Raw genomic sequence first — 27,391 nt, 5'->3', positions numbered from 1 at the left:
TTACTAAAAATTTAGGTGTAACTTATAGGATTCATTCATAAAGAGGGATATGAGGAGTCCAGCTTTACAGGATGTCACATTTAAGACCCTGTTGTTTGGATGTGAAATGTCTCCCCTAGGTTTGTGTGTGTGTGGTCCCCAGATCATGGTGCTGTTTGGAGAGGTTGTGGTTCCTGTAGGAGGTGGAGCCTTGAGGGAGGAAGTGAGTTACTGAGGGTGGGCCTTGAGGTTTTATAGCCTAGCCCTGCTTCCTGCCTGCCTTTTGCTTCCTGACTGAAGATGGAATACTCATGCTCCTGTCAGAGTATACTCTATCCCTCTCTAAAGTGAGAGACAAATTGAACCTTTCCTTCCTCAAGCTGCTGTCGTCGGGTGTGTTGACACAGTGACTAGAAAATAAACTAACAGATCCTTCATAGTTGGGTGTGTGGGGATGATCAGCTGAGCCCGGATGACTCCACTCTGCTCCTCTCTCTCTGATCACCCTGTTCTTCTCCTCTCCTTCCTTACTCCCAAAATAACAGACACCAAAATGTTTGTAAATTTAAATAATGAGCAGCCTTTAAAACAATAAGGTCAATATGTGATAGGCATTCAATAAAAATAACATAGATAACCAAATTCTGCAGAAAAGCAGTGTCTGGCAATATTTTCAAAGGCTGAGAAATGTTTTAAGTCCACTTTTATTGTTGTTATTTAAAGTCACATAGAACAGCATTTCTTCTATAAACACAAAGAGTCCATAAATTTCAAATGTACAAGTGCCACAGCAAACTTGGCCTCTCTAGGCTGGTTGCAGAATTGGCTGGGCCGTGGGAGTCCTTCCACGGTCTGCTCACTTCATCTTGATATTCTGTTGGGTGTACCTTTGGCTCAGGGGACAGCAGGTTTCAGCCTGTAAGTGAGTGTAATCCGTTACCTATTTATTAATGCTGCTGCATTAGAGGACAGCCTTGCCTGCTCATTGGCTAGTTGGCTGTGGCGACTGTTGCATGGTATCAGTTGGCTGAAGGGTCACACCTCCAACAACAAACAAAAAGCAGAGAAAGCTAACTGCAAGCAGAGCAAGGCTATAAACTTCAAGTCTGTTCTCCAGAGATGTAGTCCCTCCAGCAATGCTCTACCTCCCAGAGGTTCCATAACCTTCCCAAACAGCACTGTCAACTGGGAACCATGTGTTCAAATACATGAGCCTATGAGGGACATTTCTCATTCAAACCACCACATGTTTCTTACATTTTCCCCTTGATACCCACTTAGGTTTGCTGTATAACACATAGTGGAGGCTGAATTCCAGATGTCCAATGAATGTGTATATATTACTATAGTTGGGTCCAAGACATTCACACTTACTTGGTATCTTATTCCTTCATTTGGTCAGTGTGACAACCTTAAAACCTACTCAAAGATTTCTTCATTGACTCAACTTCATTTGGGATAAAGCTTACCAATGTTGTTTTGACAGTCAATCAACATCATAGTGGCAAAAGTAGTTAGCAAATTACATACTGCTATGGAAAGACAGGAAATGCACCATCAGGGCAGCTCAGAGGGTAAAGGCATTTGTGGCCAAGCATAATGACCTGAGTTTGAACTCTGGAGCCTTCATGCTCAAGTTGCCCTCTGGCTTGTACATAAACATTGTAGCATATGCAAACCCACCTACCTAGAGACATGCACACAAATAAATAAACGATGTACTATTTTAATCATAAACTATTTGTAGAAATAAAGTACAAGACATTCATATTTTCTGAGCTTTATTTCTAAAATGTCATTTCAATCTTGATGCCGTCATGAGGCCGTCATGTGACAGTCACAACACTCTTAGCTGGAAGATTCTTGCAATCCTTGACAATTAATTAGTAAGATTGGATTTACATATTTATGATTTAAATCACCATAACTGAAATGTTTGCTCTTTTCCTTAGAGACAGTAAATCAAGCCATCGTTATCTCAAAGACACACATACTCATCTCTGTCTCAAGGACCACTGAGTTCAGCATTGTCTACCATCTGTGATGAATTTTAAGCTTTCTCTCGAAATGTTTTCAAATGGTTTGGCCCGTTCTGGTTCTGGTTTGGAATGTTAAAGTTTTGTTAACATCCCCACTGCCAGGTTTTAATGACTGCCTGTCAGGGATCTTCCTCCTCTGTGGTGTCTGAGGTTATACAGAAGAGAAGCATCCCCTTACTGAAAGACTGTACACCTATTTGCTAACTCCCAGGTTCCTAGTCTCTCATATTTTCCTGTCATGGTGAAAGTCTGATTTCTTCTCAACAGAAGAAAGGCATTAACATCTCGTCATGAAGACCCTGGCAGCCCTCTTCTTAATATATTTTTACAAAAATGAGGGGCACATATGAATAACTGCCCAGGTTTATTAAGACCTCAAAGACAGATTTCCCTGAATGGAGAGAATTTTTTAAAAACATTCCACTTCCCCTGAGGAAACACAGTGATAGACTCCATTGCAACAAAATAGCACACCAAACTGAAGGGGTTCTGGGAGTCACCCACTAATTGGTAAAATGCTTGCCAAGAAAACATGAGTACCTGAGTTTGAGTCCCAGAATGACGTAAAAAGCCAGGCCTGGTGTGTTGCACCACGAGGATGGGGAGTTTGAGAAGGGGGCTGTGCTAGAAGGGTCATGAAGACTGTTTTTAGTACTGGCCTATTGGAGGGCAGGACTTTTTCACACTCTGAACTTTACAAACCACTATCTAGAATCAAGCCAACCATTTTACTTTTTCTCTGTGTTGTGTACCTTTTTTTTATTTTTATTTTTATTTTTTTTTACCACCCCCTTTAATGTAATACCGAGTAGGAGGAGGTCTTGTTTTGAACAGTAATCCCAGCTCCAGAAAGGCAGACACAGAGGAAGATCCTGGGGACTCACCAACAGGCCAGTCTATCAAAACTGGAGCCCCAGATTCCAGTGAGACCTGTCTCTAAATAAATAGGTGAATGGTTCCCGGAGAAAGACACACAGAGTTTCCCTCTGGCTTTCACATGGAAGAACACTCACTTGACTGTACACACACACACACACACACACACACACACACACACACACACACACACACCACAAAGAATCACAAACAAGCTGAACTGAAAAAGTCTTCCTACACTCAGCATTGTGTATACAGCTGAAACAATGTCAAATAATTCTACACAGGCAATTAGGAAACAAGGTATGACATAATGTATAAATTATTTTAAAACTGTCATCACTGAAAGGAAACTAGAGAAAGAAAGGTGGGCATGGTACAGAGTCACTGAGGCCCACAGAGGGGACTAAGTTTTGAAAGGGCTTTGACTACAGGACAAGTGAGGTTAACCCCACTCTTCAGCATCCTCACTAACTGAGGATGCTATGGTATCCATTGCAATTGTTTTCTAAGAATAAGACAGTTTCCTAAGTACTCCTACAATTGCCTCGTTCATGACCTATCTAAGGACTGCATGCCTCATGGCCCAACACTTCTGCTCACTTTCGATTTTTTCTCCTTGGTTGGAGGCTTTCTCCTGGTACTTGGCTCCTTTCATGCAGAAGCCCAGGGCTCTTAGAAGCACTGGCTGGATAGGCTCAGAGGGTTTGCTTGTGGAACAGCCTTTGACTGAGAGACTTTCAAAAGTCAGTGTCTGCAGTGTCTGCAGGTCTCTGCTCAAAGGCCTTCCTGTTTTCCAATTTTAAAAAAAAGGCATGCTTTCATGCTGATGCCTCAGGCTTTAGACTCATAAAAAAATCTGCATGATTTTAGTTTTCTGTTCTGAATCTTCCATCAGATTGCCACTATTCCAGCTTCATCAAAGAATAGGTTGAGGCATCTATTGAAAGAGGAATAATAATAGGGATGATATGAATCAAAGAAATTATCCAAGGGTAGAAATGATGCACACAAGCATTAAACAGTAACTTGTTTCCATTTAAATGTATATATTCAACCTGCCTGAACATAGATGTTTCCATAAGTTCTATGCTTCTTTTCTTACTGAGATGCAATCTTCTCTTTTGAAGAAAAATGTTTGATTTTATTCTTTACTTTTAATTAGTATACAGGGTAATAGGTTTCATCATAGCATTTTTATGATTGATTTTTGTATTATTTTTAAAGATAAATTATTTATATTTTAAGTATGTAAATGTATGTATGTATATGCACCACATGGATGCAGTACTGAAGGAGGCCGGAAGAGGGCATTAGATTCCATATGACTAGAGATGGTTGTCAGCCACCTTGTGGGTACTAAGAATCAAGCCCAGGTCCTCAGGAAGAGTAGCCAGTGCTCTTATCTTCTGGGCCATTTCTCTAGCCCCGTATATAATTATTTTTGCTGATCCTCCTCCTCTATTTCCCCCATCCTTCTACCCCTCTATTTTGTCTTTCTACCTACATCACAGCGTCTTTTCTCCTCTCATGGACCCCTTTCCAGTTTCTTGCATGTGATTCACTCCCACATAGGTGCATATGTATAAAAATTAGAAGCTAGAACCTGCCTAAGAAAGAACACATGATATTTGTCTTTCTGAGTCTAGGTTAATATAATAAGTCCCAGACCCATCCATTTTCTTGAGGATTTTATTTCATTTTTTTCAGAGGTGAAGTTTAATTCTCTTTCCCTCAAATATGGCCTGGCTGATTGACAGGCTTCTGACAAGTATGGAAAAAAAATGACATATTGACTTTAGAGGCACAGCTCACTTTCTCTTTGAGACATGCACTTTTGGAGTGCAGAGCCATCCTGTAAAATGTCAGGCTGGCTGGAAGCCACCGTGTTCAAAAGGAGAGACCTCATAGAGATGGAAAGAGAGATGCCAAGCTCAGGCATTCCAGGATCCATCTGTTGACATCTTCCCAGCTCAGCTGGAAGAGCAAAGACGATACGGTGATGGCAGCGACAGTTTCACATGCAAGAAACTGGAAAGGGGTCCATGAGAGGAGAACAGACGCTGTGATGTGGGTAGAAAGACAAAATAGAGGGGTAGAAGGATGGGGGAAAGAGAGGAGGAGGATCAGCAAACATAATTATATACGGGGCTGAAGTGTGGTGAAAGATGCAGGAGACCTTCCTGAGTAACAGCATCCTGTCCTCGTCCACTCAGCTGCTAGAACCATGAGAAATGGCACCCAGTAGTCGCCCCTGTTGCTGTCTCTCAGCAAGTTTGTGTCGGCAATGGTCACTGGGGTACAGTGCGGTACCACATTCTCCACTTGTGAAGAAGCCAGCCTTTCTGAGTGGTGCCTGCCTCCATTAACTTTGCAGTCTTGGAGAGCAAGAACACTAACAAATAGTGACAGTCACAATTTTCTTATTTGAAAAATGTGGAACGTGCCCCAGGAGCAGTGATTCTGTGTGAAATAAGAAAATCCAAAAGGGATATCTAAATGTCGTAAAACTGTCCATGAAGTCAATGGGTGTTGTCAAATACTATAATGAGAACCACTTCTCAGGACCCACTGCACTGAGTCATTTTCAAACCCTGGCCCAGGGCCACCTACGTTTAATGGCACAGCTTTAGGTGAAGGGAAGTTAGGTCGGTGTGTAATCCAATTAACCTCTTTACGTTTAACTTTATTGAGTACTTTAAAAGCTGTTTATATATGTGAAACTGCATGCATTTATGTGTATGATGTATGAGCAGGATTCTGAGGGGGTGGGAGGCAGGCACTGGATTTGCTAAACCTGGAGTTACAGGCAGTTGTGAGCCACCATGTGGGTGCTGGGAACCGAACCTGGATCTTCTGAAATGGCAACAAATGCTCTTAGCTATTGACCATCTCTTCACATCCCGTGTTTAGCATTTCTAGTCGTCACCGTTGTGTGGCAAATTGCTGCTGGCAAGCACTGCATCCTCCTTGCCTTAACTGTATAGTGTGTGATGAGTGTGTGTGTGTGTGTGGGGGGTTGTCTGTCCATCTTCCTGTGCACTGTGAGTACTGGGATTAAAGGCATGTACCACCACCTCTTGGATGAAGTAAGTACTCTTAACCACTAAGTACTTTCCAGCCCCACATACATTATTTTTTAACTTATTTTATTTTTTTTTTTTTGGTAGCAAGAAGGGATCTACAATGACTTCATTATAGTTTATAGCACTCAATGGTCTTAATGCCTGAGAAAAAAGAGTGCCAATGTGGTGTGGGCAGGCACATGCCCCTGAGAAGCAAGAAGTGATATGCTCTTTTTTCATTCTGTTTCATTTCTATTTTGAACATTATTTTCACTTTATGTGCTTTTGTGAAAATTTAAATAGTCACCCATGAGTTCTCCTTCTTTAGGGTTACTCTGACTTCTAGACTTATGTTTTCTCTCTAACTTCTGGAGTACTTGATTTCATTCTCTGTCTATGTCTCTCTCCCCCTCCCCTCCTTCCCTCACTCTTTTTTCTCTTTCTTTTCCTCACTTCTCCTCTCTTCCCTCTTCCTCCCTCCTCCCTCTCCCTTCCTTCTCCCCCTCCCTCCCTCCTCCCTCCTCCCTCTTCCTCTCTCCTCCCTCTCTCCATCTCCCTCTCTCTGTTAGCAGAGTATTTTTCTGACTCCCTTCTGCATACCCAACCTCCGTGCTCTTGAGGTCACTGTGGAGTCTGAACTGTTGTAAAGTGCCATCTCCTCTAGCTGCCCCCTTCTGGACGCAGCTGGAAGAAAGGAAATGATTACCTAATTGTTTCATAATGAACCTGGCAAAGCCTCCTTTTGAATAAACATTTCAATCTACTGTCCTCACCAGACAGACATGTACTCACACTTTCATGCATGCACATACACACACTCATCATATGTAAAACACTCATATTCAATTCTTCATGCATCTACTTATATGTACTTACTCAATAATTCACACCAAACACTCAAAATCACATACTCACACCTATACCCAAGCAATACTCATGTGCACCCCACTAATCCATATCCATGCACACTTACATACACTCATACACATTCATACACTCATGTGGACACTCACATGTCTTCGCTCACACTCATACCCACTCACACTCACGCTTGTACATACTGACATACTCAGAGCAGCATATACTCACACAGACACACACACTAATACCCATTCATATACACACATTCACATAATCACACTGTGTATTCAGACTCAAAGTCCCTTACACTCAAAATCTCACAACCTCAGACCTACACACACATGCAACCCCTACACACTCTCATGCAAATCCACACACTCAAAGCCACATACATGCACTCTCATACATCTCACACTCATGTAGACTCACAAATTCACACACACACTTGACACACACACTATCACCTCTAACATTCCCATACTAAAATACCTACAAAATCACACACATCCACATGCTGATCCATACACTCATAAGAATATTCACTCATACTCACACACAGTTACTCATATCACACCTTTGTCAGACATACACCCAGACACCCAAACATGCAATTTCATATACCACATACATACTCATTCACATTCTCACACACTTATATACACATTCAAACTCACACTTTCACACTCACACATCAAGAATCTTGCACTAAAACATTTGAACATTTTATACTTGCTTACACTCACATACATACTGTCATACTTTTCTACAAATGGGTATATCGTCATACACTTACGTGCATATGGGTACCCTGACACATACTTAGTCTCTATCTCTCTCTGTCTTTCTATCTATGCATCTCTGTCTGTGTTGGTGTCCATCTGTCTGTCTTTCTCTCTTTGTTCTCTCTCTCTCTCTCTCTCTCTCTCTCTCTCTCTCTCTCTCTCTCTCTCTCTCTCACACACACACACACACACACACACACACACACACTTATACAGGTTAGACTTCCCCACTGCTCAATCCAAATCCTCTGACTCCTTTTGATTTGGTCTCTAGGCTTGGAGACTGCTATTTGTCATGACTTTACTTCAAATCGATCACAGAACGCCTGCCATCATGAGTTCTGGAGGCAAGTTTGCAATGAAGCAGAGTGCAAACAGTGCCACTTTCAAGCTACATGAACTTGAGCAAGTCACTTGAATCCTTCTGCTTCAGTAGGCCAGGAAACATTCCCATTGCCTAGGAGTGGGGACCGAAGGCAGATGTGAGGCAGATGTGAGGCATTTGGCGTGGTGTCAGCAGGAGCAGTCAGCTAATCCTACAAACTTCCTATCTCTGCTGCTCCTTCCATTCATTCTTGGCCACTAGGTGGAGAAAGCAAGCCTTCTACAGTAATTGAATTAAACACAAGACCCGACCAGCCTGACCTAAATACTAGAGACACTTAAAGAAGAGAGGGAAAACATTTTCCCTTCCTCAGAACTTTATAGACAGTGGAAGCAGCTTCTGGAGGGGGGTTTGGGGAATTCTTCGGCAGTTCACAATGAAAGTGTTGGGTTTAAGTGTGGTCATGCCTGGAGGCCCTAGAATCTCACCGAGGGATGGGCCTAGGCAAATTATGCACTTCAAAAACCCAGCTTCTAGCACCTTCTCACCTTCCAAGTTCTGCTCTCTTCTCACTTGCATTTCAAGCAGACAGCTGCCCCATATTATTTCTTCCTGAGGACCGTACTCACTAATTCCTAGGGACATTTGTAAGATGAAGCCCTTTGATAAGTTGCCTTCCTTAAACCTGAGAAGTAAAAGCAAAGGGAATCCATTAAGACCCACTTCACAGAGCAGCAGAGAGCATGAGCCGGTTCAAGTGTGTATAGTCCCTTCGTGAACTCATCAGTCCTCCATAAACAACAATTCTGTATCTGTGGAAGAGCCTGGATCTCCATGAACTCTGCCTTGATGGCACCAGTGTCTTGTCATCTCACATACCAATGAAGCACAAGGCAGTTAAGGGGCTTTTCTTACGTCACTCTTTCCAATGTCAGTCTGTGATGCTTTTTAAAATGTTACTGGACTGGAGAGACTGCCCCTCCTCCAGAGGACCTGATTTTCAGCTCCAGGTACCCACACTGGGTAGTTCACAACCACCTGGAACTCTAGCTTCAGAAGATCAGATGTTGTTGTCTGGCCTCTGTGAGCTCCCACACTCATGTGATACCAACACACACACACACACATACACACACACACACACACACACACACACACACACACACACACACACACCACCCAGGCACATTCAGATAAAAGGAAAAGAATTTAAGTGTTATTAACAAGTTTCAGATTCCAGTTATCTTTGTCTTTTTGCATATGTGTATGTGTGTGGATGTACTTGTCTGCATGTATATATATTTTCACACGTGTATGCATGTGTGTATATACAGGTACATCAGAAATCTTCCTCAAACACTCTCCAAAGTATTCATCAAGGTGGGTTCTCTCAGTGGAGCCCAGTGATCCCCAATATTGCTAATCCAACTAGCCAGCTTGCCCAAGGGAGCCCTGGCTCTGCCTTTTGCACCTAGGGTACAGGCCACCCAGAGCTGAGATCCCAGCTCTGGACTTCATATTGTACACAGCACTTAATCCACGGAGTGGCCTCCAGGTTTGATTTTTTTTCTTTCCAGGACACGATGAAATGCTTTTTTGCTTATTTTTTAATCTTTCTGAAAATGTCATACTTGAAGACTGTTTATATCATCTCCTCCTCTTCACTCCTAACTCCTCCATGTCCCCTTTAACACCTCTCAAATTTATGATCTCTTATTATTATTATTATATATGTGTTTATACAAACACATATGTATGTGTTTATGTAGGTAGAATCTGCTGAGTCTAGCGTTTCTCATGCTGTTTTTGTTTAGAGGTGGCTGCTTGGGATTGGGTAACCCATCAGGGGCTTGTCCCTCAAGGAGACAGATCCTCCCTTCCCCAACAGCCAGTAACTGCCCATAGCTCTTCATCCAGGGTAGGCCCTGTGAGATTTCTCCCATCCACATGGCATGTCGCTGGCATTGTCACCATGCAGGGCTTATTTAGGCAACTGTATTTTGGAGATTTCCTGGGTACAGCTACATTCTAGGTTTTAAATGTACAAAATACTTTTCTGGTATTTTCTGCTATTAAAGAGATAAGGAATCCAAGTGATTTTTGAGCTTGAAGCAGGCTGTGCAGAGCTGAGTTGACAGTGGGCATGGTAGTGCAAGGCTGTGATCCCAGCTATTAGGAAGCTGAAGGAGGGGAGCCATGATTGGAGGCCAGCCTGGGCTACCAAGAAAGGTCCAGCCTCCAAAATTAAAAAGAAAGAAAAAGAGAGAGAGTGAGAGAGAGAGAGAGAGAGAGAGAGAGAGAGAGGGAGGGAGGGAGGGAGGGAGGGAGGGAGGGAGGGAGGGAGGGAGGGAGGGAGGGAGGGAGGGAGGGAGGAAGGAAGGAAGGAAGGAAGGCTGTGGATGTAGCTCAGCAGTAGTGTTTGCTTAGCAGGCTCTGGGACCCAGCTTCGGTCGCCTCTGCCCACTGTGGCTGATATTTGAATGTTAGACAGCTGTAGATCTGAGCAGAACACCTGGAGTCTCCTTCCTGTCACTACAAATGCCAGTGAGCCCTGCCAGGAACTGAATCTCTAAGCCACTTTTTAGTCAGAGGGACAGTGATCTGAGAAGGCAGGGGCAGAAAGCCTTTCATCTCTCGACAGCAACTTTATGAGAGGCCGAGGAACACAAAGGCAAAAGTCAGTCATTCCAGACCTCAGTCTTGCCCCTGTGGCTGGGTACTTAGCCACAGCTTTGAGACTCACGATGTCCATCCTCTCTCATTGCCACCCTTTGTGCGCTTCTTTCATTTTCTGTATGTCCAGGCTCAGGCGCATCCCTGAATGCTGAGTATAGTTAGTGTGGGCTGGAATCAACCCCACACTCCTCCAGACACCAACTGGACTAGAAAGCAAGCTCAGAATAAATAAGCCACCGACAGAGCATGTACTTAAGCTATTAATAACATGCATGTGAAGGTTCCTTTCTTCAAAATGGAGCATAAAAGCTCTCCATCCACGAGACTTGAGAGTTGGCTCAGTGCTTAAGAGTATTGGCTGATCTCATAGGGACCCACAGTTGGTTCCCAGCATCTATATGGTAGCTCACAACCATCTGCAACTCCTGTTCCTGGGGACTAGCTGGAGATGCCACTGCCATCATCAGCACCTAATACTAAATGTGTGGCTATTCTGGGCCAAACCAGCCGAGCGTCTACACCTGGATCCATCTTTCCTTTTTCTTCTCCCCATCCATCTTTCCCTCTCAACAGGATGCCAAGGCCTTCACTCATCTTTGCTCATGCCCACCATTACCTTCCCAGCATGGATTCTGCAGCTACACAGCTATTGGAATGTTAGCCTGCTCCATGATTAGCCTGCCCCCAAGACTGTCTCCTTAAATCTAAATATTGCAGCTTCTACCCTCACTCCTGATACAAGTACACAAACCCATTTCAGGATGGTTTCACATAACCTCTCAACAATGAAATGCTCAAACAGAAACCAACTCATTATTTTAAAAAATTATTTACTTAAAACACTGTCTGTTGAAATTGGTGTTGTGATGTGTGTGTTTAGCGTCCACAGATGCTAGAAGACAGTATCAGATACCTTGGAGCTGGGGGTACAGGCAGTTGTGATCTGCCTGACATGGGTTCTGGGAGCAGAACCCAGGTCCTCTGAAAGTGTTTTTAACTGCTGAACCATCTCTCCAGCCCCAACCAGTTACTTTTCATTTTGACCAAAAACATTTTTTTTCTGGAAAATGTTCAATTTGTGTAGGAAATTTTTGGCTTGAGCTTGATATAATTTAACTGCAAAAAGTATAATAACCCCCATCTCCTACTTTTAAACTAGAAGTCTTTCTTTTCTGTCCCTCATGGCTGTCCCAGGCATGTTTATATTGTTTTGGTTTTCTTATGTTATTTCATGATGAAAAAGGCTGGGGAGAAATCGTGGTTTATGTCCAGTAAATTTCCACTCTAAGACCTGGAAAATTCCCACAGGTAGCCGAGAGCATGGTGGGAGCCCTATAAGGCAGTTCTATTTAAATGTATCTTGAAAAAATAACCACACTTATTTCCACTAAATTTAATTTAAATGCACCCCATAGAATGATCATTTATGCACATATACACAAAAGCACTTAGGATCTAAATGGAAGAGCAAAATATAGATTCCATTTTTCTCTTTACAATGTTCTGGCTCTCAATGCACAGTACCCAGTTTTGGACATGCTTCCATACACATAAAGCATCCATATCTGATATTAAATATCTGATATTGACTTGTCCCAACACATACTCAGAAACTAATACTTAATTGCAGGCAGATGAATGAGGGAATACAAGAAATGTGGGGAAGTGAAAGGCTGAAAGACAAGTGGGAGAGAAGCCAGCAAGAAGGATCTAGAAAACACATTCCTATTAAGGATAATAGGAGTTTATTTATATGTTGTATGTGTGCACACATGCATGCATGCATGCTCCAGTACATGTAAAGGGCAGAGGTTGGCACTGCATGCTTCCTCAGTACATCTCTGTGTCATTCTTTGAGACAGGGTCTACCATTGAACCTGTCACTCACCAGCTCAGCTAGAGGCTCAGGCCATCAAATCCTTGGGATCCTCCTGTCTCTGTCTGCCCCCGACCCTCCCCCCCCCAACACTGCATGCCCAGTTTTCAATTTTTACATGAATTCTGGGGATCCAAATGCAGGTCCTCATGTTCAAGTGCTTAGCACTTTACCTACTGAGCGATCTTCCCAGTCCAGGAGCTCCTTACTGTAGAGGTCCCCAGGACAACTGGAAATGTGCTCCTTGGCGTCGACAGGTAAAGGACAAGGGAACTGATATCTAATATCCCTCATTTATTTTCAGGTTTGCTTCCTATAGTATCTGTAACTTGTTGTCAACTATAGTCTGCAAAGAGTAAATAGAAAATTCCAGAAATAAGTAACTTATGAGTTTTAAAGAAAATTTATCACACTATTTATCTCCTACCATGTGCTATGGCTTAAATATGAAATGCCACCCTACAGCCTCATGTTTTGAACACTTGGTCCTCAACTTATGAAGCTATTTTGCAGACTGGAGCCCCTTCTAGAGCTAGGGTCTGCCTGGTGGACACGGGTTACTGGGGTTGGACCTGTGAAAGCTAAACCTGCCCCTGGTTGCAGTCTACCATTTAGCTCTCTTATCTCCCAGGATGTGAACAGACCCCTCGTTCTCTAGAGATGGAGTTTTTTGGCCCTGGCATACCTTTCTGTCACTAAGGACTGGGACCTTCTCAATCTGTGAGCCAAAACATACCTTTCTTTAAGTTGTTCTGTCACATAGTTTGGTCACAGTGACAAGAAATGTAACTAATATGCTATGACTTATTCATAAACTCTGTCACTCCATAAGAGAAATGGTAGGTATCGGGGTGTGTCATATAAGGCATCAGCTGGTGGTTTAGAGGATATCTTTAGGGATAAGGACCCATCTGATTCTCAGTCTCTGCAGCTGCAAGTTAGGTAAGGGCTTCCAGGAGATGGGGGATTAATGTTCAATTCCTACTGTCAGCTTTGCATGTAAGCATAATAAAAGATGCTGAGAGCCCACAGGCAGCCTTCCAACCACAGTGCCAGCGCCGGCCATTACAAGACAGGCTGCTATATAAATTAAGAAAAAATTGAAAGGATATAGTAAAAGGGTGGGGCAGGAGCAGCCAGTCCATTTGCTCCCCTAGCAGAACCGTGACTTAAAAGGGGTGGAAAGAGAGCTCAGTGGTTAACAATGTTCTTCCAGAGGCTGGGAATTCAGTTTTCAACACTCGCATCAGGTAGTTGACAACTGTCTACCTATAACTCCAGCTCTAAAGGATTGTGCATGCAAACACACACACACACACACACACACACACACACACACACACACTACATCTTAAAAATTCTTAGATCATAATCCATATCTAAACCTATATTTAAAACAAATTCCAAATTAAAAATTTAAGAATTCAGTATATAAATACCACAAAGTAAATCTCCAGGCCTAGGGAATTTCAATGAAGAATGCTGCAGAACCATTTTAAAAATAATTAGCAATAGTTTTATGTACTGTTCTATATAAAAAAAAATAGCCAGAACACTTCCTGAATCAGTATATTTGTGTCACAATGCCCAAACTGGGCAAGAATGCAAAAAGAGAAAAATACAAACCAGTGCTTTTCCAGAAATTAATTTAAAAATTCTAAAAAAAAAAAAAATTCTAAGAACTGAATGCACTAATGAGTGGAATGAGTTACTTGCCATCTCCAGGTGGACTTCCTTCCAGATGTGCAAAACTGTCTCAACACTTGAAATTAATCAATGTGATCAATCATGTCAATTAGCTGAGCAGAAAATCATATAACCATATCAACTGATGCAGAAAATGCATTTGGCAAAATGCAAGTTTCCTCCATGATAGCATTCTCAGCAAATGTAGACTCGAAGATAATTACTTCATTTGATACACAATAGCTATAAAACCCCCACAGCAAGCTTCATACTTAACAGTGAAAGGCCACTTTCTCCCAATGTCAAAAGAAAGACACCATTGTCTTACCATGTATTTAAAGTAATCCTGTAGTTATAACCCCTGAAATAAGGACAGAAATTTCAAAGTCATGTGGAATATAAAGAAATAAAGACAAAAAATATGTTTCTATTTTCATAGAACATGATTGTCTATGTAGAAAATCAAAAGAATTCCAGCAAACAACTCAGCAATTTGTCAAATATAAGGTCAACAAGAAATAAGGTGTGTTTCTATGCATGAATTGAGAGGTTTTCACTCATGCAAAAGGCCAGATCAGACCAGATTAAAAGCAGATAAATGCAGGTTTATTTGACATTGCTCCTGGGTGGGTTCACTTGTCCCAAAGAATGAGGCCAGGGAAGTCATGCTCCTAGCTAAGGGATGGAGGTTTTATAGACTTTAGGTGAGGAGTGATGATGTGTCAGCCAGGAGCTGGGACTGTGCCCAAGTATGGTCAACAGCTAAGCCCCTGGTCAGTGCTTGGGTGGGATGGCCATGTCAGAAAGGCAGGCTGTATCAGCCTCCAGAAATGTGGAACTGGGCTTTGGTGCCATTTCTTTGTTCAGAGTTTTCTCAGTGCAGGCTAGATTGAGGGAACTAGGCAGACAGGGTATCCCAGCTTGTGAAGGGGTGATCAGGGGTTCCAAGTGAACATCCAGACCTGAGTATATGGGCACCAGTTCAGATCTGGCTACTTCCTGCTTGCACAAGATGTCATGGGGAGGGGGAGTTAGAAGTCTGTTGGTTGATGTTCAAAGGGAGGTATGGGTGAAGGAACATTTGGTTAACAGTCACCCTGGAGACCTCTCAAATCCATTCCTGTAGGAAGGTGAGAAGGCAAGGGACTAGAAGAAAAAGTAAACAAATGAGGATGGCTAGTCCCATAATTAGGATGAGCTAGGCAAAAAGAGAGGACTGCCACCAGAATAAGGGAGAAGAAGTGGGTTAGTTATGCCATCTGAGGTTTCCCCCCAGTTTTTGGAGTGATTTAATCCAGGTTTCTACCAGGCCAGACTCACTGATGTTGTAACAGCACTCCTCTCCCAGGAACAGGTGGGTGACCCCTTTGTTTGCCATGAGGAGATCCAGTGTGCTGTGATTCTGCAACTTGACCTGAGCCACTGAGGTGATTTGGCACTGGAGAGAGGCCAAGGACTCTGCCAAGTCCTTGATGGCCTTCTGGAGTTGTTCAGATAATGGTGTAGTTACAGTAACCAAGTATGCTATGGCGTCTGTACCTAAGCCGGATGCCACCAGGGCTGAAGCCACAGTGATGCCCACCATTACTGGGAGAAAGACCACAGTGTATAACTAGCCCAAGTCAGGCTTAAAAGAAGAAGAGGAAATCATGGCAAAGTCAGCTTGTCCATAGAGTGTTAGCTGAAGGAGCAGCATCACTAGAAGACATACAGAGGTGGACGGAGAGATTGTGGATGAAAGATTTTTAGACAGGGTCCCGTTACACCAGAAGGACCCTCACCAAGTGCCTAGATGGCTGTTGATGGCAGATTAGTGATGTTGCAGAAAGGAAGTGAGCCCAAGTAACAAAAGGAAAATTGAGGGTTGAGGGTCCTGGAAAAGTGAATGCCCTCGATCAGGGAAGACTGGGCCGGTGGATATAGGAGTTGAAGGAGGGAGGGCCACAAAAGGGGTTGGCAAGGGCACCTCCATGAGGGGAGGCCATCCCAGGGTGGCAGAGAGAGAGAGTGAGAGAGAGCACTTGGTGAGTTGCTTGATGTGGACATTGGCTCTCTCTAGCTTTCCCAGTGCCTGTGGACTGAATGAAATATGAAGTTTCCAAATGCTAAAATCTTCAGAGACAAGCTCGACCACCTTGGAAGTAAAGGCTGGACCATTGTCGGTTTGGATGGTCTGTGACTTGCCAAACTAAGAAATGATGTGTTCAAGGAATGCCTAAGCCACCACATCCACCATTTCCCCAGAGGTCGGGGAATGTCCCGATCCACCCTGTAAAGGTGTCAACAAGGGTTAGGAGACAGTGGAGCTTTTTATGAGTGGGCAAGTGAATGAAGTCAGTCTGCTAGTCCTGGTCCATTCGGTGTCCTCGGAGCTGGTGCAGGGCCTAGTGTGTACGGAGAGCCCCTGCAGGTTGGCCTTGGCGCATGTCTGGCAGGAAGAGTGGACCTGCAAATATGGGCTCAGAGATTGGTGGGATCAAGGAAGCATTCTAAGAAGTGGAACAAAGACTTGGGGCCTATATGTAGGGTTTGGTGAATGTCAGAAATGATGGAGAGTACCTGATCCTGGGGGAGGATGAGGCAGTTATTTAGGTAGAGCCATCTGTCTTTTGTCTGTGTGGTCCCATTGTTTAGGAGTTTGTCTGTCTCCTCTGGTTGGTAATAGGGCTATTAAGAGTGTGTCAGAAAAAAATATATGTCCTGTAGATTCAGTGCAGGGAGAGGCCAGTCCCTGGGCCACTGAGTTGGCCCTGTAATTGCCCAAGGCCACTGGGTCCTTGGGGGCATGGTGCCCCTGCCAGTGGATCATGGCTACCTCTGCCTGGAGCTGGAGGGTCTTCAAGAGCTTGGCTATAAGGAGTCTGTTGACAATGGAAATGCCCTTGCTAATGAGGAAGGCTCTTTGCTTCCAAAAGATAGAATGGGTGTGGGCTATTAAGAAAGCATATTTTGAGTCAGTTGACCTCTGTCCTTTAGCTATCTAGAGTGTCCAAGTAAGGGCAATCAGTTCTACCTTTTTTTGACATGGTCCCCATAGATAAACAGATCACCTCCACAGTCTCAGTATGAGTGACCACTGCATAGGACACCTGGTGGTTTCCTGATCTGTCCATGAATGAGCTCCCATCTACACAGAGGATGAGATATGGGCGTCTTTGAGTGCTTAGTCTAAAATCTCAGGTTGAGGTAAGTGGAGGGTCTCCACTGCTTCTAGGCGGGAGTAAAAGAGGGTTTCCAGGGAAGGAGAGGCTGGGAGGAGAACTGTGGGGTTTAGTTTGGGGCAAGAGGCTAGGGTCATCTGGGAGTTTTCTACAAATAGTAGGTGAAATGTTTGAACCTGAGAAGGCCCAAGGAGGGAAAGAGGAGTGGTGAGGCAGGGTTGGGGGGAGCAGGGGAGATGGGGTTTCCCAGCTTGTTCAGAGGAGAGCAGGGGTTCCAAACAAACATGGATCACAAGTGTGTAGTAGCTGAAATTAAAAAGCACCAAACTGGGGTGGAGAGATGGCTCAGTGGTTAAGAGTACTGCCTGCTCTTCCAGAGGTCCTGAGTTCAACTCCCAGAAACCACATGGTGGCTCATAACCATCCCTAGCAGGATCTGATGCCATCTTCTGGCATAAAGTTGTACATGCAGATAAAGCACTCATATGCATAAATAAATAATGAAATCTTAAAAAAAAAGCACCAAACCATTTCACTGGAGAGATGCTCTTGTAGAGGACCCATGTTCATTTTCCATGGCAGCTCACTACCTGTCTAACTCCAGTCCAATGTGATCCCATGCCCTCTTCTGGTCTCCAGAACTGCAAGTGAAACAGCCATAACATAAAATAAAATAAACATGTCTTTAAAAATCAACATTTAAGAAGATGCATCACGTGCTGACAATCATTCCTGCACAAAAGTGATTAAAGACTGAAGTACAGACTCTTAGCAATAGCCAGCGATCTTTATAAAGAGTGCAGGAACAATTGGACATCTGGGAAGAAGCAGTTAATGACAAACCATGAATTTCAACACAAAGCTAAAACTATCAGGAGTTGAAAAATAAAAATATTTCTGTGTTCCGAGTGATCACTCCCCATGTCTCTTCATAACCTTTTCATTTTATTTTATTCTTTTAAGAAGTAAGAGTCCAGCAAGACGACTCAGTAGGTAGAGGCACCTGCTGCCAAGCCTAAAGACCCGAGTTCAATCCCTGGGACCCACCTGGTAGAAGGAGAGAGCTGAATCCTGATTATTGTCCTCTGCCCTCCACAAACATACACACCCACACATGAAATTTAAAAAATAAACTTAAAAATAGTTTTAGAAAAAAAGCAGCGTGACAGAGCCGTGAGAGCTGTGAGTGCTGGCAGTGGGAATGAATGCTTCAGCACGCATCAGATGAGTAGGAATGAATCCAGAATCCAGGAACCACTGCTCTTCCATCTCAAACTCTTTGACTTTGAGCATGAGCCGTGGATTCTGTCTCTCAAACTTCTTAATTTATAAAGGGGTCATATCAGCAGCCCAAGCCTCAGAGGCAGCCTCAGATGGGTTAGGTTAGTCACCACAGAAGTTGGGGCAAAAATAGCTGAAATATGGCAAGAACTCAACTCAGTGTGAGCTGTTTTCTGATATTTGAGGGTGAGCAGTTTTGTCAGTCTTCCTGAGAGGGACCTTTCCATCATTCCTCTGGTGAAGGCTAGTTTGTAGAAAGCAGCAAGAACCCAAAGGCCATTTCCAAGCAGACGCCTTCAAGATGGATGTGGTTTTTGTGTCTCTGTTTTGTTTTCTCAAGTAAAACTATTTTGTCTGGGAAAGAATATACCAGGCTGTGGTGGTATTGTGTCCCCCAATATATTGTGCACCCTATAAACTTATCTGGTGTCAGAGGACAGAACAGCCCCTAGATATAGAGGCCAGAAAATGGTGGCACACATGCCTTTAATCCTAGTGTTCCAAAGGCAGAGATCCATCTGGATGGTAATACATACCTTTAATCCCAGGAAGTGATCGCAGGAACCAAAAACGTATATAAGGTGTGAGGACCAGTAACTAGAGTCTGTTTAAGCTTTTAGCTTTTGAGCAGCAGTTCACCTGAGATCCATTTGGATGATGACACAGAGGCTTCCAGTCTGAGGAAACAGGATCAGCTGAGGAACTGTCAGGAAGAGGTGGCTGTGGCTTGTTCTGCTTCTCTGATCTTTCAGCATTCACCCCAATAACTGGCACCGGGTTTGTTTTTATTAATAAGACCTTTTAAAAGTCATGCTACACCAGGCTCTTAGAAGATCATGTGCATACATCTGTATTGTAGAATATTATTTTAAGGTGTGTTACTTTTGTTTATGTTGCATTGGTTTAACTCTGTGAAGCTGTGTTACTATGCCTGTCTAAAACACCTGAGGGTCTAATGAAGAACTGAATAGCTAAAGCAAGGCAGGAGAAAGGATAAGCAGGGCTGGCAGGCAGAGAGAATATATAGAAGGAGAAATTAGGGAAGAAAAAAGAAGCAGCCAGAGAAGGAAGAGGATTCCAGGGGCCAGCCACCCAGTGACACAGCAAACCATAGAGTAAGAGTAGGATTTACAGAAGTGAGAGAACAGGAAAAACCCAGAGGCAAAAGATAGACAGGGCTACTTTAAAGTTAAGGAGTGCTGGCAAGAAACAAGCCAAGCTAAGGCCAGGGATTTGTAATTAAGAATAAGCCTCCATGTGTGATTTATTTGTGAGCTGGGTAGTGGTTCTCCACCAAAGAAAGAAAAAACAAACAACATACCTGAGTTCTCAACTTGGCAGAGTAGATTGTTCTCGTAGAAATAAAGTAGGCAAAGGAGTGAGTGAAAAACAATGTAAATACACACAACCACAAGAGTGACACTAGCAACCATGATATTTTAAACACAGTGTTAGGCCTGGAGAGATGGTCAGCAGTTAAAAGTGCTTGCTGCTCTTCCAGAAGACCTGGGTTCAGTTTCCAGCACCCAAGTTAAGTGGATCCCTGTTGGCTGTAACTCCAGTTCCAGGGAGATCTGATGCCCAGACAGCATCTGCACTCACACACACACACACTTCCCACACACATACATACATATAAATGAAATCAAACAAACATGCAAACAAGAATAAAACAAGGTGGGAAATAACTAAGAAAAATTCAAGACATCTATACCTGGCCTCCATACAAGGACGTGTGCACAAGCACATACACACAAACTCTTACAAATATAATCTGAGCGGAAAAGCTAAGAGAAAATGTAATTTATTATAAAACCATGCATCACTTGCAAATGATTCTGCAGCCAACACATTTAAAGGTTTATTTTATAGCTTTTGACACCTGTCTGTGCCCCAAATATTTCTCACTTTTACATGCTTTCTGTAAGTGAAAATTAACTTCATCTTTGCATTCTGCATATGCTAGCAAATGCCTCTCTGATCCTCAACAATCTTCACAGCACTTGAATATGTTCTTCTCAAATAGAGTCTTGGTTTCTACATGAGCTGCACTTTTATCCTCTTCTCATTCTTCACTCTTCTTGCCTGAGCTGTCATCATTATTAGTTAAGAACAAGACGATTTTGTCTTTTCATTGTTCCAGTTTGCTCTGTACACGGACTGCTTTTGTTTCTTCCAACTCTGCAGAGCTGGCATCAGTTCTCAGTGACTAAGTGCTCTGTTGTGTTTTCCTCCTTCTGTGAGCGACAGTCTGCTGAGCTGATGCTTGCCACCCCTTCTGAGCAAGACTGGGAACTGCATCCCATCATCTTCTACGTGTGTTTCCAAGGTGATGTTTGCCATCCATAGCGCTCTGGTCTAACTGAAATAAGCAGAGCAGAAGCAACTCTGCAGGTAGCCCAGCCAGGGCTTGGGGGGAGCAGGAGTTGCCCACCAGCTTCCTGGAGCCAGAAGGTCACCCCACTTTGCAGCTGTCTTAGATGCCAAAAGCGTCTTGTAATTCAGGAGAAGCATAGTAGAAGTACAGCCTCAGATTTGGGCATTAATTCCTCTTACTTTAGTGGTGGCTCCTTTGTTTTCTTTAGTCACACCCCTGACTATCACTCAAATCCCTAACTCCATATAGAACATGCTACACCTGGAACACATCACTGTTGATTCATATTCATGAACAAACCCCAGGCAACATAAAGATCTTTAGTATATGAAAAATAATATTCACATGCCCATGAAAACTCTGTTCTATTATGCTCTCTGTTGCTGTGATAATTGCCACAGCCAAGAGTAACTCGGGGAGGAAAGGGTTTATTTTTATCTTTTAGTTTACAGGACATCTGGCTGGTTTTATGTCAACTTGACACAAGCTAAAGTTATCAGAGAGGAAAGAGCCTCAATTGAGAAAGTGCCTCCATAAGATCTGGCTGTAGGGCATTTTCTTAATCAGTGATCAATACCGGACCATCCCTGGGCTGGTGGTCCTTCATTTTCTAAGAAAGCAGGTTGAGCAAGTCATGTGAAACAAGCCAGTAAGCAGCACCCATCTGTGGCCTCTGCATCAGCTCTTGCCTTCGGTTCCTGCCCTGCTTGAGTTCCTGTCCTAACTTCCTTTGGTGATAAACAGTGATGTGGAAGTGTAAGCTGCATAAACTCTGTCGTCCTCAACTTGCTTTTTGGTCATGGTATTTAGTTGCAGCAATAGAAACCCTAACTAAGATAATCATGAAGGGGATCAAAACAGAAACTCAAGGCAAGAACTGTGGAGGAATGATGCTCACTCTCTTTCTTCAAGTTCATATTCAGCTACTTTCCTTATACATCCCAGGCCAACCTGTCTAAGGATGGTAATGCCAACAGTGGACTGGACCTTCATATGTCAATTAACAATCAAGAAAATGCCATCAATTAACATATGCACAGGTCAGTTTGACAGAAGCAATTCTTGAACTGAGGTCCCCACTTCCCAGGTGTGTCAAGTTGACAGCCAAGGTCAGCCATCACAAATGCCAACTGTGTGGCTTCTCTTCCCTGCTCCATGGCCTCTGCTGTGCCACCTCACTCCCACAGTTAGGACACCTACAATCTCTAACTATTGAATATTCCTCTTGGGATGTCTGTTGACCCTAATGATGAACACTCAAAATTATCTATCTCCGGAGACCCAAGCTGTGGAGGTTGGCATTTTGGAAGCCTGTAGGGTGGCCAAGACTAAAGAATGCTACTGTTCCCCATTTGTGTCTAGTTTGACAGTTCAGCATCAGACAATCCAATCAACTTGCAAGTATTTCTCAGAGTGACTCAGCAAAGCATCAGCTTTGAATTCTATCAGCTACTCATCTCTTGGCTGGGTGCACCACTGTTTAGATCTAATATCATATTACTAATATCATACTTCTGGCTCTCCCTCCTTAGCAAGCCTGATTCTCCCACCCTGGAAACACGTAGATGCTTTAAAGAAAAGGTTTATTTTATTTCTATTTATGTGTATGCATGTGTGTCTATGTGGGGGGTTGGGCACTTCCTGGAAGCCAGAGTGATAGGAGGTTGTGGGCTGCCTGATGTGGGTATTGGGGGCTGAAGTCTGGTCCTCCATTAGAGCAGACCGTGCTTTTAACCAGAGTCATTTCTCTATCCCTGAGGGGACTTTAGATTTTCCACCTGAAAACTGCTCTGTGTGGCTGGACATGTGCTCATGCAGCATCAGACATACCCTTAAGCTAAATTGTTGGCTTCCCATGGAGGGAAGGGATTCTGGAATATTTTGCCTTCATTGAGTGGCAAGAGCAGAAGGAACCCTTTTTATTACCTCATCATGACTAAAGGTACAAAAGGCAGAACCAGACTGGGAATTCTTGAAACCCCCCACATAGACACAAATGCAAACACATAATAGAAATTAAATAAACCTTTTCTTTAAAGAATCTACGTGTTTCCTGGGTGAGAGAATCAGGCTTGCTAAGGAGGGAGAGCCAGAAGTATGATCTTAGTAATATGATATTAGATCTAAACAGTGGTGCACCCAGCCAAGAGATGAGTAGCTGATAGAATTCAAAGCTGATGCTTTGCCGAGTCACTCTGAGAAACACTTGCAAGTGGATTGGATTGTCTGATGCTGAACTGTCAAACTAGACACAAATGGGGAACAGTAGCATTCTTTAGTCTTGGCCACCCTACAGGCTTCCAAAATGCCAACCTCCACAGCTTGGGTCTCTCCAGAGATGGATAATTTTACATGGTCATCACTGGGGTCAACAGACATCCCATGAGGAATATTCAGCTACTTCCTTACTTTCTATGAGACTCAGATAAATTATTTTGTCTGTTTATCTCCCACATGGGTTGAATAATAGTATTCATGGAGTATAGCTGTTCTGCAGACATCATTCATGCTAAGCAATTTTAGTAAAATCCCTGGCATGCCTGTGTTTCACAAACTCCACGTGGACAGGTCTTTTAAGGTTTATTTTATTTATTTGCTTGTGTGCATTTTGTATACGCCCATGTGCACACATGTGTGGGTACATATGAAGATCGGAAAAGGGCATCAGATCCTCGGAGATGGAGTTACGGCTGGTTGTAAGCTGCCTTACATGTGTGCTGGGAACCAAGTCTTCTGATGTTTCATGCTGTGCACATTTTTGTATTTTCATTATTAATTATGTCCCTAATCACATTGAAAGTCACCAACAACACACAACAAAACAGAGTAATTTATCTGGATCCAAAGAAATATACACTGAAATTACTCATCTCTTTTCTGAAATGCAACTGGATAGTAAAATTTGAGAATAAATCTTAAACACTGGGAACATAAAAAGGCAATCTCTTAATTGTTAATGTTCTCTGGAGTTAAGTTATGTGTAAAACTGATAGTGATCAATCTTTCTCAGTTCTTGCTACAGCACACATTCTCACCAGCTCCTGCATGATGGGGAGACTGTGGGATTCTGGGCTCATTCTCACCAGCTCCTGCATAATGGGGATACTGCGGGATTCTGGGCTCATTCTCACCAGCTCCTGCATGATGGAGACACTGCGGGATTCTGGGATATAACTTGACTGTCAGTATCCTACATGGTGTGCTTGGACCCTCAGCTGACAAAGGACAATCTATTAAACACAGCCCTAAGCATAAAGACATAGGACATAGTTCTCCCTTGGCCGGCTGGTCACAAATAAGATTCCCATTATTATCAGTGTGGATTTAAGTGGGAGAAATGGTTGGCAGAGAAACACAAAGCTATAATCCTTACACTGGAGAGAATGATGCAGGAGGATGGCTGTGAGTTCAAGGCTGGCATGAGTTATATAGTGAGTTCCAATTCAGTCTGGACCGCACAGTGGGACTTTGCCTCAAGTGGGGAGTATTACATAAATAATTTTAAAGAAGGGGGTAGAATTTAAAAGAATGGAGAAAATTAGTAGTGAGAAAAAAGTCACCTAGACTTGTTGGAGAAAAAGTCATGCATGAGCTCTGAATGAAACCAGATGTTAGTATTCTTATATTCCTTGGCTCTGGAATGACAGAATGGAATATGCCTATATTCAAGAAAGCACTTGATAACCCATTAGTACACTGTGGTATTTATTAGCTGTCACTAATAAAAGAGTTTTCATAGCTGTGTTTCCCATTTATGAAGCAACCAATTTTTCTTTATTATTTAAGGGGTTAAGTTTTATCATTTATATTTAGCCTTAGTTTTAAACATAGGTTTTATATTGTCAATTTCAAATGTCAAATAAGATGTTTCTATCTCCTGCCTTCCATGTGAAACCATTAATAGACATAAGGACCCAGGACCAAACAGCATTTTCAGGACTCTCAACCCTTTGTTGGGAGCTACTCCTTTGTTTCTCTATAAAACCTCACTTGATTGCCCTCCAGAAAAAGAAAGAGCCAGAACTGTCTTTAAAAAGAAAAAATAGTGTATGGTTGCTTTGCCTGTGTGTCTCTGTGTGTGCCCTGTACCTAGAGAGGCCAGAAGAGGGCACCAGATCCCCTTGAACTGGAGTTTCAGATGGTTGTAAGCTGCCATGTGGGTGCTGGGAACTGATCCCAGCTCCATTGCAAGAGCAGCCAGTGCTCTTAATCAGTGAGTCATCTTTCTGGGCCCCCAAAATCACTTTTAATATTTCATTTAAAAAATATTGACCCGGTTCTAGACAGGCAGCTGACTGTGCAAGGTTCTTTTAGCCCTTACCTTTCTCTACTCACAGGGATTTGAGCAGTTTGGAATATGATGACAGTATTAAAAGAAAAATCTCATCCTCAGTTTGTAGAATCCTCTGAAGATTGGCATTCTAGCTAGTGGGGAACAAACAGGAGCAAAAGCTGTTTATAGAGTGTGGTGGTTTGAAATAAAATGGCCCTCATTGGCCCATAGGGAATGGCACTATTAGGAAGTATGGCCTTGTTGGAGAAAGTGTGTCACTATGGGGGCATGCTTTAAGGTCTCAGATGCTCAAGCTATGTCCAGTGGGGTATTCATTTCCTTCTGCCTGGAATCCACATTTGGATTTCTCACCTCCTTCTCCAGCACCATATCTGCTTGCACATTGCCTTGATTCCTACCATGACGATAATGGACTAAACCTCTGAAGTTGTAAGATAGCCCCAATTAAATGCTTTCCTTTATGGAAAAATGTCATGGTGTCTCTTCACAGCAGTAAAACCCTACCCTAGACATGGAGGTACAAGTTCAGTAAGTACATAGCTGTCTGACAGTCGAACCATAGACAGACAGATCTCACTGTGTAAGCCTATGAATACAGAAAGAGGATAGAGAACTGGTGAAAATGTTAAAATCCTCCCAAGGGTCATGAGATTTGGAACCATTCAAGCATTCGTGATGGAAGCTGCATGTATGGAGTCATATACAGGATGATGCAAAAATATGGGAGTAGCTGGAAACTGCGAATCAGGCACAAGAAGCTGCCAATCAGGGCAAGAGCTGTTCGTTAGACATTAGTTAAAACTCACACCCTTGTTATCAGTGGTGCTCCATTAGGCCTGCCACAAGCAGGGACTCCTGGGGCAGACTGCCCAGGAGGGGCAGGTCCTGATTCCACCCCAGCTCTGAGGGCTGGTGGAAGCCCTTCTACAGACCTTTGGGTCAAAGGGGACTGCACTGTTTAGAGATGTGAAGGGAAACAAAAGGAAAGAAGTCAAAATAATTGTTCTATTAACCAAAGCATCAATTGAAAATCAATTCCAACTTCTACAGAACTTCTCATCTGAAAATCACAACTAGTAGTAGAAAAGATCATGTATTAAATTCTTTAGGTGGAAGGAATATTCGGCTTTGTTTTTCCCTAACAGTTCTCCAGTCATTCACTTCTCTCTACCTTAAGTTGAAATCTTTCCTCAAATTCACCCTCCTCAGCTGAAGACAGTTGCTTTCTTCTGTTTTGGTTGATCTGACCCAGGAGGTTATTCTGACAAACATCTATCTTTCCTTTCCTTTGTCTTCAGTAATGTGGGTTTTACTTCTGACACATTTCACTTTAATCTGCCATGGAAAAAAAGCTTCTGTGGTACTCAATGCCTTACCATTATCCCTCTTTAAAACACACTCCACTTTCTTTTTTTGCTTGTTTTTGTTTTTTTCTTTTTTTCAAGACAGGGTCTCACTATGTAGCCCTGGCTGTCCTGGAATTCACTCTGTAGACCAGGCAGGCTTCAAACTCACAGAGATCTACCTGCTTCTGTCTCCTGAGTACTGGGACTAAAGGTGTGTGTTACCCCTGGATGGCTCATTCCAATCCTAGCTCTCATGGGAAGAATGCTTCTGTGATACTCCTCAATGCTGTACCATCACCCCAGCAAGAGATGACTCATGGGAGCACTCATTCATCATTTCTTCCAAGGTTACTGTGTTATGTCCTGCACACTGTTGAAAAGCTGGAGATGCCTAGAGAAGCATACTATATGCAAAGCCACTGAGTGAGAACTGCTTTCAAGATAAGGTCATGGGGAAAGATACACTGGGCAGTAGAGTTGGTTTAGCATCTGGAAAATGCTGCTGAGGAGGTAGTGTTTGCACTGGCACTTGAGTGAGGGGATGGATGAACCTCCACTCCAGACATTAGGAGGACAAAAGCTCCAATCTGAATGGGAGTTTACAAACAATGATACACACACACACACACACACACACACACACACACACACACACACACACACGAACACTGATGTATTTGCCTCCTTTCATTTTAACCTTATTCATCCATATATCTTGTTGAAAGACTTCCTTTTTGTGTCCTCCCTGTCCTTTTACTGTGTTTCCA

The sequence above is a fragment of the Peromyscus maniculatus genome, chromosome 7 (genome assembly GCF_049852395.1).
Source record: "Peromyscus maniculatus bairdii isolate BWxNUB_F1_BW_parent chromosome 7, HU_Pman_BW_mat_3.1, whole genome shotgun sequence".
Classification (NCBI taxonomy): Eukaryota; Metazoa; Chordata; class Mammalia; order Rodentia; family Cricetidae; genus Peromyscus; species Peromyscus maniculatus.
Note: the sequence above shows the minus strand (reverse complement) of the source record.